The 17,227-nt window shown below is 40.4% G+C and overlaps 1 long non-coding RNA gene across 3 annotated transcripts in view; it reads left to right on the top strand.

Moving 5' to 3' along the window:
* The first annotated feature begins 4,091 nt into the window (after positions 1 to 4,091).
* Positions 4,092 to 17,227, top strand: part of LOC122865206 — a 30,082-nt gene continuing 16,946 nt past the window's right edge. For all 3 annotated transcript variants that reach the window (XR_006375417.1, XR_006375416.1, XR_006375415.1), the window contains exon 1: positions 4,092 to 4,263. This is a non-coding gene — a long non-coding RNA (uncharacterized LOC122865206). The remainder of the gene's footprint in view (positions 4,264 to 17,227) is intronic.

The raw sequence follows: 17,227 nt of genomic DNA, 5'->3' as shown, positions 1-17,227 counted from the left end.
TGGCAGCAGAGGAGTTGAAGGCAGCTTGGACAGGGCCAATGAACTTAATCTGTTCTTTAACAGATTCAACACACTGGCTCCTGCTCATCCCCCCTCTAACTCAGCTGCTGTCGGCCATCAGACTCCTCTGAGACCACTGCTCCCCCCTCCTCCATCTTCCTGGGAGAGTCCTACTCCCCCCTCAACTGGCTCTCAGGCTATGGGCCCTCTCATGACTGATGACTCCCCCCCTCCCCCGCCTGTAACTTCTGCTGTGTGCCTGACTACTGACCAGGTGAGAGGACAGCTGATGAAACTCCACTCAAACAAGGCTGCAGGCCCCGATGGCGTTTGCCCCGGGGTGCTAAAAACCTGTGCCCCCCAGCTATGTGGAGTCCTCCAACATGTCTTCAACCTGAGCCTGAGTCTTCAAAGGGTCCCTATTCTGTGGAAGACATCTTGCCTAGTTCCTGTGCCGAAGACGCCGCGTCCCAGTGGCTCCAAGGACTACAGACCGGTGGCACTGACCTCCCACATAATGAAGACCCTGGAGAGACTGGTGCTGGAACAGCTGCGGCCTATGGTCAGACCCCTCCTGGACCCCCTTCAGTTTGCCTACGAGCCCCAGCTGGGAGTTGAGGACGCCATCATCTTCCTGCTGAACCGCATCTACACCCACCTGGACAAGCCAGCAAGCATGGTGAAGATCATGTTTTTTGACTTCTCCAGTGCTTTCAACACCATCTGGCCAGTCCTGCTGGGTGAGAAGCAGGCAGCAATGCAGGTGGATGCCTCCTTCGTGTCCTGGATTGTTGACTACCTGACTGGCAGACCACAGCATGTGCATCTGCAGCACTGTGTGTCGGACAGCGTGGTCAGCAACACTGGGGCCCCTCAGGGGGCTGTCTTCTCTCCCTTCCTCTTCACCATCTACACCACAGACTTCAGCTACCACACAGAGTCCTGCCACCTTCAGAAGTTTTCTGATGACTCTGCTGTGGTGGGATGTATCAGCAGTGGTGATGAGACTGAGTACAGGGCTGCGGTGGGTAACTTTTTCTAATGGTGTGAGCAGAACCATCTGCAGCTCAATGCAACAAAGTCTAAGAAGCTGGTTGTAGACCTACGAAGGGCCAAGGCACCAGTTACCCCGGTTCCCATCCAGGGGGTCATTGTGGACATTGTTGAGGACTACAAGTACCTTGGACTACATATGGACAATAAACTGGACTGGGCTCAGCACTCAAGCTGTTTACAGGAAGGGCCAGAGCCGCCTCTATTTCCTGAGGAGGCTGAGGTCCTTCAACATTTGCCAGACAATGCTGAGGATGTTTTGAGTCTGTGGTGGCCAGTGTTATCCTGTATGCTGTTGCATGCTGGGGCAGCAGGTTGAGGGTAGCGGACGCTAACAGGCTCAACAAACTGATCCGTTAGGCCAGTGACATTGTGGGGTGGAGCTGGACTCTCTGTTGGTGGTGTCACACACCTGCACTTCACTCCACTATAAAACCACATCCAACACCTCAGTCAGTGTCCGGTCTCGTTCGGAAAAACGACAGATCACAGTATCCAGCCAAAACGACGTTACGAACTCTTACCTCGCCTCATCAAAACACCTTCTTGGTTCCTGAGCTCCCGATCCCGGTTCCGTGTATCTCCAGTCTTTCGTGGGTGTTTCCACAGCCCCAGATCTCCAGTCTCCCGTGTGTTTGTCTACCGCCCCAGATCTCCAGTTCGGCTAGCCAAAGGACGGTATCCATACCATTTTCTCTTTGCCAGTTTATATCATGTACAATAAAAACCTCCTGTCTCATCCTGGTATCTCCGGCCTGCTCTGTCCGTAACAATGACGTGCTGGTCAAACAAAGGAGTACCTTCCGCGAAAGACTCATCCCCCAAAAAGCACCACAGAGTGCCACATGAAGTCATTCCTGCCTGTGGCCATCAAACTCTTTAACTCCTCCCTCTATGTGTTAGTTTATATGACCCTAAGTCATCAAACTGGACATTGGACCATTAACATCACTGCAATACTTGAAATAATTGTGCAATACTCTCTGTTTAATACTGCTGTGCAATATACTCTTTTCAGTTTAAAATTCTCTATTTATTGATATTTATTCATACTTCTATTACTGCTGTGCAATATCCTCCGTCTCATTATAATCTTAATAAGTTACACTTAACTTGACAGTTCATTCACTATTACTTTATACCTTACTATTATCATCAACCGGTAAACCCACTTTGTACTTCACACTTATTTTAATTTTATACTTATACCCACTTGGTACTTAATTTATCTGACCTGTATTATAGTGTATTATATTTTTTGCTTAGTACTTCTATTCCTGTGTGCACTGACGTGATAGTGAGCTGCTGTAACAAAAGACTTTCCCCTCGGGGATCAATAAAGTATTTCTGATTCTGATCCTGAGAGCGCTCGTCATTCAGACCAATCAGTCTGATGTGTAGTGACACTAAAATACTCTGTAAAGCTTTGGCAAGAAGATTGTTTCCACAACTTCCAGATCTTATACATAACGATCAGAATGGTTTTGTGCAAAATCGTTAGGTTTCCATAATATCAGAAGAGTTCTCAATAGTTGAAATAGCTTGAAAAAACTGGTGCTAAAGATACAGCAATATTGTTGTTGGATGCCCAACAGACATTTGACAGAATAGAATGGCACTACCTTTTTAAACTATTATCACGATTTGGAGAAAGATTTCTTAAATGGATTATCTCTCTAGTTCTTTATACAAACTCAATGGCAGGGGTTTTAACCAACAATGAAGTTTCAAAGCCATTCAACTTACAGCGTTCTACCCGCCAGGGTTGTCCTCTATCACCAATACTATTCACTTTAGCTATAGAACCTTTGGCCACGGCTGTCAGAGCGCATACTGGTCTCTCGGGCATCCAACTAGGTGAAGAACATAGGATATCTCTATATGCTGATGATGTGGTCCTTTTTATGACTATTATTAAAGACACTATTCCAAACCTAATCAAACTAATCAAACAATTCGGAGAGTTGTCTGGCTACAAAATGAATTACTCCAAATCATTGCTATTATTTCTAAATAAAGATGGTCGTCTGACACCTGCCATAAAGACATAATTTACAAATGCAAAAAATGGTTTTACTTACCTTGGGGTCAAAATTACACCTGAAATCAAAACAATCATACTCTGAAACTATGACTCACTAATGGACAGGGTAACGGAGACAGTGCCAAACCGTTTGACAGTAATGCCAATATCAATGATTAATCGCATAAAATTAATTAAAATGGATATACTGCCAAACTTCCGATACCTTTATTAGTCACTCCCTCACTCACTTTCCAAGTCTTTTTTTTAATATAAAATCAATAGCATTTTCTCCAAATTAATTTGGAACAATAAAAAAGCTAGGCTGTGATTAATTCTTTACTTTCACTCTGCTTGCGTAAGCATTGAGCAAACAACCACATCAGGCCTCCCCCTCAAGCTCTATCTATATTCAGGAGATTTAAAAACTATGAGAAAAAAAGACAAAGAACCCTTTAAAAAACCCATTAACATCTGGTACTGTGTACACCAACATATTGGAGACACCCCGCTTTATCTCCCCCATATGGGGCAACGATAGTTTTAAGCCAGGAAGCGCTGATGGAGGTTTCAAGCTTTGGGCAACCAAAGGTGTGCAGAATGTAGAAAACCTGTACATAGATGGCATACTACTTACCTTTGAACTAATATACAAAAATATGATGTACCAAAAAACTTGACTTGACTTTTTCAATTATCTACAATTGAAGCATTTCATATTATCAAAATATAAAGAGTTAATTTCTGAACTACCCATGACCAATCTTGAAAACCTAACAATTACATATCTAGCTAGAAGGGGTCTAGTATACTTTTTGTCAATGTGTCTAGTTCATTTCCTGTTTTATTTTGAAATACTCTCCTTCCCTTGTGTCTGGTAGTTTTGCTTCCTGTCGTTGATTGCTTCGATTGTTTTCACCTGTGTCAATTAGTTTCACCTGTGTCTTGCTGTCTCCCCTCACTGAGTGTATTTAAGTCTGTGTCCTTCCCTTGTTCAGTGTCAGATTGTTGTTGCTTCATACCATGTGTCCTGCGTTTGTTCCCCCCCAGTGCTGCGTGTTATCCTGTATTTTTCCTGTGCCTCTGTGTGGATTTACCTTTGTTGGGCTCCTGTTATTTTTTGTGTTGGTCTTTTTTGGATTACTTACCTGGACTTCTCAGCCGCTCTAAGTTGTGTTGCCATTTAAGTAAGTACTAAACTCAACTTTTGTTTCTTCAACCGGCCTGCCTAGAGTCCTGCATTTGGGTCCTCTTGTGAACTGAATGCGACACTTATTCTATAGATATTCAAGAAGATATACACAAAGCAGATGGGAAATGGCATGCTTAAAGGCACAACAAAATACAGTCAATACAAGAATGACATTTTTGCAATTAAAATGGTTAATGCGAACTATCGAAATATCACTCCGGTAAAATTTAATAAAATTTTCACTGACATTTCAGATATTTATTGTAAATGTTTTGAGGAAAAGGGAAGATTATTCCACTGTGTTTGGGAATGCTCAAAGGTACAGTCATTTTGGAAATTATTTAAAATATCATTTTGATTTATTTTTGTATGTGTGTAAAAGTCTTAACAATATTGATTAAAAAAAAAAAAGTATGATATGTCATTCTTTTGGAGAGAGGCTGTCTTGCTAGAAGGCTTTAAATTGTGTCATCGTTTTTCCATTAATATTTTTGCATTGTTCAAATCACATTTTGTTAAAACTAAATAGAGGTAAAAGAATTAAGAAATGCAGCTTTTACTTTGTTTTTCCCCTTTGCTGGAGACAATTTTCCAAGGTCAGTTGTGTTCATTCACGGTTTACCCTCTTCTACAGTACAAGTTGACAAGCTAGCAAGGCTACTGAAAAGTAGCCTAATTACGCCTTCGGTTGACTATGCTGGTCACGTGACCCTCACCTTGCTAATTGTAGCAGTCTGTCAAGAGTCTCCTTTCATTTCTGATCGATGGATGATAAGGGGAGAAAAAAAATTAGTAACAGATTTTATATGTAGAGCTTGGGATAAAAGACAAAGATCTTTGTTTGTAATGTTATATAAGAAGTTCTGTTCTTGTCTGACAAATGTTTCACCACTGCAACAGCATTTTGGTGTTTCAGTCCAGTTTCATGCTTGGTTTAAAAGAGATTAACACGTTCTTGTATTTGTCTTGAACAAGCGTCGGCACAATTCTGCTCTTAACCGCTGTATTTTGTACACCAGAGGGCATAATGTTTGATGAACTGCTTGATGATAAATATATTATTTCTCTGTGTGTAGATAAATGATTCCTTAACAACATGTGAGTTGTTGTGAACCCATTCTGGACACGGATGAGCTCAGTGAGGACATTGCTGGATTGTTTATGAGCAGCTGATGGGAGATGAATTGGTTTTGTGGCGTAGCATCCGCTCTGTCAGAGCTTCTGCTCATAATCATGCCTCAGATGATTGACAGCTGGCTGTCTTTAGCCTGTGATCCATATATGGGAATATAAATGGGGGAAACCTTGTAACTCCAGTTTACAGCTGTTGGTAAGTCTTGTTTCAGTTTGTATTCATAAGGGTCAGGATGTGTGTAGGCTTTCAAGGTTTTTATGGCTGATCCAACCCTGCAATGACCAGTTTCCAGATAATGAAATGCAGGGTCTTTCAGTATCGGTAATGGTCATGTTGTTTAATTTCATGCCAAAAGAAAAATCTAACAAAGTACAAAAAATCTGATACCCATAAACTGTTCAGAAAACTCTGCATGTTAGTATTTCAAAGACTCTGATGTTGTGTTCTTTGCTGTAGAGCACTGCAGTGCTGACCTCCGCTGTCAGACAATCACAACCAGAAGACATTCAATGTGGACATTGTGAAAAGGATGATCTGAATTTGGTTGTTCCTAGTTTTAAAAACATTGTTGTTCAGCACCTGACTCTCAAATCTCAGATGTTGAAGTCTCCTTGAATACATTCAAAATGATCTCTGCAACTCTGATGATTGGGAACTTAAATATTAAAGTGAAACTAGGTTTTAACTGGTATTAGAAGGAAAAAAAGGCATTGTTGAAAACAATGACACTCCGCTGCCTGCAATCATTTTAAAGTGTTGGCAAGTTGATTTGAAAAGGGGGAAAAAAAAAATAATTATTGGCTGGTTGGAAAGAAGGAAATCAATCTGAAAACTGATTAATGACTTGGGAAATGTTCAGAAGGAATGTAAAATTAAACTAGAAAGTGGATTTGTAGTTGAAGCTATAATACTACAGATTTCAGTCCTGCTTAATTTGGCGCACCTGTGGTTACTGGTGGTAAAAGCAGGTGAGATTTTATAGGTAGGTTTCTCATTTACAAACAAGCCTTTTTCCAAGCAGACATTAACAATGGCTCAGTTCTATTCAAGTGGTCCAGTAAGCCATGACAGGGTGACACTGAACCATCATGAACAATACCAGTACCCTGAAACAGACGCAGCTCAATGGAATTCACCTAACATTCAATTTATTATTTACACATGTGCTTTTCATACTGTCATGTCAAAATGTCTTCTGTCTGGCCTATCAAGGATCCATGTGCAGCAGGGGGGTAAAAAAAAAACATTACCACACAAAAATTGTCATGATAAAATATGTATGTATGGAAATAAAGCAACTTGCTGGAAACAAGTAAAATTCATATATTTTTATTTTATTTTATCCCTTGTCCCTGGATAAACAGTTTAAATCCTGGACTGGAAGGGTCGACCCTGTCTCCTAGAAATTAAGTTTATATAATACTAATTTGTTTTGCCAAATATGTTTGGAGGGAAATGCAATTGTTGCCTGGATTTTCCAGTTTCCTCATTATGTTGATAAACATAATTCAGGTGGTATTACATTTCTCAGTATACAAACAGTATACATATATGTATACATATATTAGTGGTCCCATAGTTTACTGCATAGAAAAATGTAATTTAGTTGCATGGGAACCCAAATAACAAACCGTGGGTAACAAAAGACATCAAGGACATTCTAAATGCCAAGAGGAGGGCCTTTACTGATGGTAATAGGGAGGAGGTGAGGGCAATCCAGGCCGACCTGAAGGTGAAAATCAGGGAGGCCAAAGAGAAGTACAGGAGGAAGCTGGAGCGGAAACTCCAGCAGAACAATATGAGGGAGGTCTGGAGCGGCATGAAGACCATCACTGGCTTCAGACCGACTGGCAGCAGAGGAGTTGAAGGCAGCTTGGACAGGGCCAACGAACTGAATCTGTTCTTTAACAGATTCGACACACCGGCTCCTGCTCATCCCCCCTCTAACTCAGCTGCTGTCGGCCCTCAATCTCCTCTGAGTACTCTGCTCCCCCCTCCCCATCAGGCTAACGGCCCTCTCCAGACCGACGACTCCCCCCCTCCTCCACCTGTAACTTCTGCTGTGTGCCTGACTGCTGACCAGGTGAGAGGACAGCTGATGAGGCTCCACTCGAACAAGGCTGCAGGCCCCGATGGCGTTAGCCCCGGGGTGCTAAAAGCCTGTGCCCCCCAGCTTTGTGGAGTCCTTCAACACGTCTTCAACCTGAACCTGAGTCTTCAAAGGGTCCCCATTCTGTGGAAGACATCTTGCCTCGTTCCTGTGCCGAAGACGCCACGTCCCAGTGGCTCCAAGGACTACAGACCGGTGGCACTGACCTCCCACATAATGAAGACCCTGGAGAGACTAGTGCTGGAACAGCTGCGGCCCATCGTCAGACCCCTCCTGGACCCCCTTCAGTTTGCCTACCAGCCCCGGCTGGGAGTTGTGGACGCCATCATCTACCTGCTTAACCGCATCCACACCCACCTGGACAGGCCGGCAAGCACGGGAGGATCATGTTTTTGACTTCTCCAGTGCTTTCAACACCATCCGGCCTGCCCTGCTGGGAGAGAAGCTGGCAGCGATGCAGGTGGACGCCCCCCTTGTGTCCTGGATTGTGGACTACCTGACTGGCAGACCACAGCACGTGCGGCTGCAGCACTGTGTGTCAGACAGCGTGGTCAGCAACACTGGGGCCCCTCATGGGACTGTCCTCTCTCCCTTCCTCTTCACCATCTACACCACGGACTTCAGCCACCACACAGAGTCCTGCCACCTTCAGAAGTTTTCTGATGACTCTGCTGTGGTGGGATGTATCAGCGGTGGTGATGAGACGGAGTACAGGGCTGTGGTGGGTAACTTTGTTTCATGGTGCGAGCAGAACCATCTGCAGCTCAATGCGACAAAGTCAAAGGAGCTGATTGTGGATCTACGGAGGGCCAAGGCACCAGTAACCCCGGTTTCCATCCAGGGGGTCAGTGTGGACATTGTGGAGGACTACAAGTACCTGGGAGTATACTTAGATAACAAACTGGACTGGACCGAGAACACTCAGGCTGTTTACAGGAAGGGCCAGAGCCGCCTCTATTTCCTGAGGAGGCTGAGGTCCTTCAACATCTGCCGGACAATGCTGAAGATGTTCTATGAGTCTGGTGGCCAGTGCTATCCTGTATGCTGTTGCATGCTGGGGCAGCAGGTTAAAGGTAGCGGACGCAAACAGACTGAACAAACTGATCCGTAAGGCCAGTAACATTGTGGGGGTGGAGCTGGACTCTCTGGCGGTGGTGTCAGAGAGGAGGATGCTGGCCAAACTACATGCCATCTTGGACAGTGTCTCCCACCCACTCCATGACGTGCTGGTCAAACAAAGGAGCACCTTCAGCGGAAGACTCATTCCCCCAAAAAGCGCCACAGGAAGTCATTCCTGCCTGTGGCCATCAAACTATTTAACTCCTCCCTCTAAGGATTAGTCTGTTTGACCCTAGGTCACTAAACTGGTCATTGAGCATTACATCTCCGCCATAATTAATAATAATTGTGCAATATTCTGTTTACTCCTCAAGTGCAATATTAGTTTTCCCTTGTTAGTTTTTCTTATTTATTGTTACGGATATACCTCAATTACTCTCGACAGTACATGCACCTCCGATTTTACTATTATTTATTACATAATTAGTGACACAGTATTTATACTGTACTTCACCATCTACCAGTAAACCCACTTGGTACTCGACACTTAGTTTATCTTATACTTATACCAACATGTTACTTAATTTATTTCTGACCTGTTTATAGTGTATAATATCGTTTTCTCCTGTGTGCACTGACGTAAAGGCGAGCTACTGTAACAAAGAGTTTCCCTACGGGGATCAATAAAGTATTTCTGATTCTGAAAATAGAACTGTCTGAAACATTACACATAGTAAGTATAAAATCAATTTATTTATTTTTGTTTAAAGTCTTATTTGACATGTTTCTTAAATTATATGCTTGCCTTAAATATGCAGGATGAAATGTTAAGCTGACTAAAAAACAATTACTTTGGTAAAAAAAAAAAAGGGTTATGCTCCCAAGTGTACACTGGCAGTGTCTCCATTTTTCCTGTTACTACCAAATTACAAACCCCTTTCTAGAAAACTTCAAATTCCTTTTCTACGATATTATTGAAAAAGGGAAATAATAAAGCCTTACAAAAAACACTATATAGAGGCAGTTACAAAATGCAAATTAATTGAATGGTTATTGCTGAAAAAAATGGCGACCTTTGTTGCATCTCTCTCATCCTTGTTTCTTTCTACTGGCACTGTAGAAAAATTATTTTAAAATAGGGTTTTATATAATTGCAAATCTTAAGGATTTGGGGGGAAGGAAAGCGTTATATTCACTCTGCTAAATGGCAAATGTCAATTGTGATGTCACCACATCTGAAACACACTCAAATCAGTCTGTAATATCCCCCTCAGAGTGAGAGCAAGTAACAAACAAAACAAACAACAAAAAATACCAAATAACGAACCCCTGTCTGCAGCAGACACACCGTGGAGAAGCGAGGTTGTCACTTGACGGCAGTAAATCGCCTCCAGACCAGATTCCTTAGGTCTATTACAGCCGGAAGCCAAGCAGGATGTGACTGGCAGCATCATCGACTGGTTAAGGCTGAAGATTGGTTCGAACAGACGAATCGATACTGAGACAGATAGAGAGACTTTTATTGTTTGTTGTTGGAGAGTTCCAAACTATGTTAAGAAATGTAACCTACATGTACTGACAATGAAGAACAGCCTTTCAGCTCCTTTTCCCAAAATTGTGGTGAATTTCCAAAAATGGCAACCTCAAAGTGAGGGTTTCTTGTAACTTAAACTGAATGCTGATTTAGATGCCAGTGTGTAACATTTAGGAGGAGCTATTGGCAGAAATGGAATATATTTATAAGTATGTTTTCATTAGTGTATATGTAGTTGAGTTAGCTACCGTGGGTCCCTTGGCAGGATATGTACACCGCAACACAGCATCATGTAACGACTATTATTTTTCTGATCTCACAAGTTGCATAAAGTTAACTGAGCACCACGTCTCTGGTTTGCCTGGCTAATGACGCTGCTCAAGTAGATCCTTCTGCACAATATGCATGCCAGCACAAAGTTCATCAGCCTCTCTGGCTGTCCGTGGAAATCTGTGTGCGTCAGCCCTCAGGTCCAGCACACTACTGCATATAAATTGGAGAGCATAATTAGTCAACAAGACACAGCTGTGACTATCATCTCTCCCTGACGCTGCTCACCTGAGCCAATACCCCACCTCTCCCTCTGCAGCTGACAGCTAACCATGCCCACCTCCAGAGTATAATCACCTGAAAATAAGAATCGTGTTTTCATTACCTTAGAATAAGCCTTTTTTTTTTTATTATTTTTTTTTTTAAACATGGTAACAGGTCCCCTTCCACGGAGGTTGCCATGTTGCACCGCCATGTTTCTACAGTAGCCCAGAATGGACAAACCAAACACTGGCTCTAGATAGGGCTGTTCGCTTTTTCTGCGCGTTTCGTGGCCACTGTATTTTCTTCTACACGCTTGAAAGGGGAGGGTGAGGCGAGTGGTATTCAAATGGTTGCAAACTGCAATTTCACCACTAGATGCCACTAAATCCTGCACACTTGACCTTTTTAAACCATCTAAAATGCATAGGTGTATCAAAAACTTGCAATGAATGTATATCTCAGTTTGAATAGTTTGGCAACACATATGTCACATTTAGAACAAAAGAAATAAAACATAAGCAAATTATGAAACACATTCACAAATTTGACAAAACATGCAGAATGAAATGCACTTAACACAAAAAAATCAAAAAACAAAAGACTACCAAATAAAGAAACACTGCAAGTCACACAGATAAACAAGAAAAGTTTGAGGGGAAAAACTAAAAACTAATGAACATGCTAGAAATATGTGAAAGGCTAACACTAAGTGTGTTCAGTTTGGAATCATGCAGTCAGAATGTTAACACTAAAATAAAAAATTTTAGCAAATTTTCCAACATCATTCATGATTGGTCAACATGTTAATTAGTTTTTAGTGTCATATTTGCTTCCCTCAGTGGTCGATTACACAAGTTACACTGCACTTGATGTTTTAACTGCCATTTCATTGGAACTTCAATGTCTGTTGAATTGACCCCCAACCCTGAATCAGAGGCAATAATGGGTGTGGTAATTGGAGGGGGGTTGGGGTTGGTTCAGCAAGTTCTCCAACCCATACCATATGCTGCATTCCAGACAACTCAGTAAATTTGAAGGATAAACATATACAGTATATGTTTTTCTACTTAAATATCCTGACATGACTGCCTGCCTTCACCTCAATTAAAAGTTTAGAGGAGCTGCTCAACTTTAAATATTCCAAAACCAACTAAAAAAAATAGGCTCCATGGGGGAAAAAAAGGCTACATCCTGAGGCAGATTTAGGCTGAATTTACACTGATTTTTACTCCTGGCGAATTTTATCCTGCAAATCTAATGTTGTTTTGTTGAGACAGAATCTCTGGGATCTATTTTGATATTGGCCAGGGTGCACTGAGGTTATTTACGCCAACATGATGGAACAAAATGTGATTGTTCGGGTTCAATTTTATAGTGGTGTTCCCAGAAATATTATTCCAATTTATTTGTAAATCTTTACCAGGATCATGTCTATGTTGCAATATGAAGATTAAAGAGGCAACTATTTCATTCCCAGATTGTGAGCAATTATTTTTTTTACTAAGTAAAACAGTCAATTCTAACTGAATTAAACTACTTTCAGGGAAAAAAACAACATGCAAAAAACCAGAACATATTTAAATAAATTTTATTTAAGGCACTACGGTGGTATTTAACTGCAGATGGTTATTTTATGGATCATTGTAATGACAAATAAAATCACGCACTATTACGCACGTAAAACATGGTGTGACCATAGGATCTTTAACATTTCCACATAAGTAAATTCAACTAAAGAGTTACCATCTGCTCTTGGCAGTATATTTGTGCTGCTGTATTAATATTTGAAACTCTGCACATAACCGACAACAATATGTTTTCTCTGAGGAAAACCCTCTACAGGATGAGGAGAGCCCTGTGTTTACGCAGGATGAAAGAAGTGAATGTGATTGGCCATGATTGTCACACATTATCATACATTATAAATGGGTATTCTTTCTGATCCCTCCCCTTGCCCAAGTGCACTACAGGTGCGCCAAGGGAGCCTGGCCACGAAATGACCAAAAGTGCGTTTGGCACGCTCCAGAAGCACTGGGCAGGGCACATTTGACTCCCTTTGTGATTTCTGATTTTTCTCAAAGGAGAACACATGACAAGTGATTTACAGAGCAAAAAACAAACAAACAAACAAACAAAAAATACAACAACTACAAGAGCAGGTCAACATTCAAAAGATTTACAGGATCTTATTTTGGTGATTTTTGTCTGTTCCTGTTGGTTTGGAGTCCAGAGAGCATCACACCAAAGTAATGTCTAATCGTCCATTCTTCTACAGGAACACGTACAAGAACCGTATGTTAGATTATAGTTAAAGCAAAGTGTGCAGCTCTGCAAGCTCTGGTGGACATTTACAAGTCAGTTGTAATGATGGTTTTTCTAAATTGGGTTAAAAAGGACCTTTTTCAAAGCAGTCTAATGTCTGCTGTTGATGTGTTCACAGTATACTTATTTTTTTAATTTACATCTTGAAGAGCTGTTATAGTTTTTGGAAGAAGTAAAAATGATATTTGATGATGCCCTGAATCTTTGCTGAAAGAAACAGTTTGAGTACATTATTCCATCTTTAGTCTAAATGTGTCTGCAGAGAAGCTGCTGAGTGAAACTGAAAACAGTGAACTGAATACAGAACAAATAAGAGCATGAGTATGAAAAATGAGCCAGGATTATTTGATACTCTATAGCAGTAAGAAAATGGGATAGAGTTAAATCCTGAAAAGCCAATCACACTATTTACAGTGTGACAGGTTCTCCCGCACAACACTGAAATGACTACTGATAGTTGTGATGATTATTTGTTCATTTAAGACCTTTTACTTACTTCATTTGATACATTTCATTTTCTTAAAACTGGACAATTAAAGTCTATGTTTGTCCGCCATTGTACAAAGAATGTTTTTGTAGTTTTCTTTGAGCAGTTTCGTAGCAAAGAGCTCAAAGGACACAAATCCAGATGAAACAGAGGAGTGCGTGTGTACGACCTTGACACTGACAGAGCTTTAGCCTTAGGCCTGTCCTTTAGCTGGGGGGAACACAAACACACACACACACACTCTCACATAAAACCACATTAACACATGCACACTACATACATGTAGCACACACTGATGGAGACGCACAGATGACACACACATGCATATACAGTGACACAGATTAAAGTATGCTCAGATATAGTTGTGCGTACACACACACACACACACACACACACACACAGAGTTTTAGTTCTTAGTGTAGCCAGCAGGACTGTGGCTCATTAATATTGCATTGATTGGACAAGAGGAGCAGTGGACTGGAAGAACTCTGTGTGTGTGTGTGTGTGTGTGTCGGGTTACAGGAGAGAGGAGGAGGCGCGTGAGGCAGACAGATGGAGGTTTGGAACGAGGACTGACAAAATGGTCTCTGTATTACCTAAAATGTGTCATAAATACATTTCATACAGTTAAGTATGTAACTGATCTCATTTATATTTGACCACAATCTTACATTAGAAGACCTTAAATCTGACACACACTACAGGGTCTCTGCAGGTTTTAGTAAGTTAGATTTAAGACTTTTAAAGACTTTTTAATGCCACTCAGTATGAAATTCAAGGCCAATTTCCAGTAACAAAATGGCAAAAAGCACCAAAACACCAATTCAGTCCAAATATGTTTAATGAAACGTAAAGGAGTGACTGGAATGAGTGAGGCACATTTAAATAACAATCATCAAAATACTCTTATTCTAAATAGTTGCTGTCCTGACTGTAATGTTTGTTTGCATGTCAAATATTCACAGCAACATTCAACAAACTAGTAATCATTTCTGTATACTTAACGTATGGTCTCTCCCATTCTCTACTTTCTTTCACACTTAATGTAATCTGATTTCTGTGGCTTTTTTCTCCATAACTGTCTCAACTTGTTTAAATTCACACTAGATCAGTGTGTGTTTGATTTTGTGATCAGCTGTGCCATCAAGGTGCCAGCCTTTCCTTCAGCTTCTTCAGTAAGCTGGCCAGTAGAAGGATGCCGATCAGCTTACTGAAGAAGCTGAAAGAAGTAGAAGTACTCAGATCTTTTACTTGAGTAAAAGTACAGGCATCAAAATATACTTAAATTATCAAAAGTAAAAGTACTCATTATGCAGAATGGCCCATTTCAGAATAATATACAGTATATTATAATATTGGATTATAATCATTGATGCAATAATATTTGCATCACTTTAATGTTGCAGTGGGTAAAGGTGGAGCTAATTTAACTACTTTATATACTGCTGGGTAGCCTGTGAATTGTCCCCTGGGGATTACTAAAGTCTTATCTTAACCTATAATAATACATCATAGTTTATTTGTTGATTAGATTTTGTATGATTTATCTGAATCTGAAAAATAACTAGTAACTAAAGTTATCAGATAAATGTAGTGGAGTAACAAGTACAATATTTCCCTCTGAATTGTAGTGGAGCTGAAGTATAAAGTTGCAAAATGGAAATACTCAAGTAACATACAAGTACCTCAAAATTGTACTGAAGTACAGTACTTGAGTAAATGTACTTGTTACTTTCAACCACTGCTGTTTGGGACTATCTCATCCACTGCATGGAGACAGTCCAGGATGCTTCCCACAGAAAAGCTTAGGGAGGCGGCTGTGTGTTGCTCTTTATTGGAGATGAGGAAGTTAACCAGACGTGCATTTTCCAATCAATCAGTTAGTCTTCATCCTTGAAGTCTTTTCAGTTGTAAAACTGAAAAATACAGTTTGAAGCAACTTCAGATAAAGCATAAATCTCACCTTTTTTGTTGCTCACTGGCTCCTCTGTTTGATATGCGATCAAGAAAGGACTGAAGGTCCTAGTGATAGCCATTCAGAAGTATATCATTGCCAGGATGAGAGGGTCTTTCTTAAGGAGACGCCGCTCCTGGATTTGGTAGCTTCTTTGTCCTGATCGCATCTATGTACGTGGTCACTGATGGGCAAACCTCTACAGCTCTCTCCACTACAGATTGTTCGAGCCACTGGTGGCCACAGAATGGAAGTAGAAATGTTGTGGATTTGGTCAGAGCAGTGAAGTCCTCCCTCCTTGCCAGCACATTATGCATGGCCCTCAAAACCTTCTGAGGCAGCAGATCCACGAACTTCCAGTTGACATTGGGTCCATCCTTTCAAAGTGACACCAGCTTTTGCAAGTCAAGCTGCTCCATAAATTCCTGAGGATGAAATGACAAGGATTTAGGAAGTGTATACAGGGATAGGTAATATGGTTGAAACCTGTATCAAGATAATGATAGAAATGTTTTATCTATCTATCTATCTATCTATCTATCTATCTATCTATCTATCTATCTATCTATCTATCTATCTATCTATCTATCTATCTATCTATCTATCTATCTATCTATCTATCTATCTATCTATCTATCTATCTATCTATCTATCTATCTATCTATCTATCTATCTATCTATCTATCTATCTATCTATCTATCTATCTATCTATCTATCTATCTATCTATCTATCTATCTATCTATCTATCTATCTATCTATCTATCTATCTATCTATCTATCTATCTATCTATCTATCTATCTATCTATCTATCTATCTATCTATCTATCTATCTATCTATCTATCTATCTATCTATCTATCTATCTATCTATCTATCTATCTATCTATCTATCTATCTATCTATCTATCTATCTATCTATCTATCTATCTATCTATCTATCTATCTATCTATCTATCTATCTATCTATCTATCTATCTATCTATCTATCTATCTATCTATCTATCTATCTATCTATCTATCTATCTATCTATCTATCTATCTATCTATCTATCTATCTATCTATCTATCTATCTATCTATCTATCTATCTATCTATCTATCTATCTATCTATCTATCTATCTATCTATCTATCTATCTATCTATCTATCTATCTATCTATCTATCTATCTATCTATCTATCTATCTATCTATCTATCTCAAATTGATGCACATAACTGCATGGTAATGTTACGCATGATGTCAAAACACAATTAGCTATTTACTTAATGAATGTTGCAATAAACCCTGAGCTGTCCCATGCCTCATGAACTGTGCCCACATGTATCTGGTCTGGACATGATCTTTTTTTTTTCTCAATAGCTGACATGCAGGTCCAGTTGCTTGGTTTTGGTCATTTCGTTGAGAGTTTCGTCAAACATAAAAACAAAGGTATCCTTATTGACATACGCAAAAAGGAGTTTGGTGATATAAGGGGATAATCAACATCTGCCAATTTTAGGACGTTTGTCTTTACCACACGCAAAGGTGTTAGTGATTTCAGTGCATAGACATTAACTCTGCTTTCGGTGTAGCAGTGGAGCCCAATGTTGTTTGGAGGTCTGAAGTTGTGGTTGTTGCTGCTGTTTCTGGTGATAGGCCTAATTGTCACAATACTCCAAATCAACAAACACAGTCTAGTCTAAGATTGTCTGCAGAACAATTAGATTTGAGTTTTGCCTCACAGCCGCCTGCCTCTGAACACCAATAATAAACTAATTTAATAAAAAAACTGAAACAAACAATGAACAGAATTAAAACAAATTTACAGCATCATTTAATTTCT

Source organism: Siniperca chuatsi, linkage group LG18 (genome assembly GCF_020085105.1).
Source record: "Siniperca chuatsi isolate FFG_IHB_CAS linkage group LG18, ASM2008510v1, whole genome shotgun sequence".
NCBI lineage: Eukaryota > Metazoa > Chordata > Actinopteri > Centrarchiformes > Sinipercidae > Siniperca > Siniperca chuatsi.
Note: the sequence above shows the minus strand (reverse complement) of the source record. Positions and strands in the feature narration are given on the sequence as shown.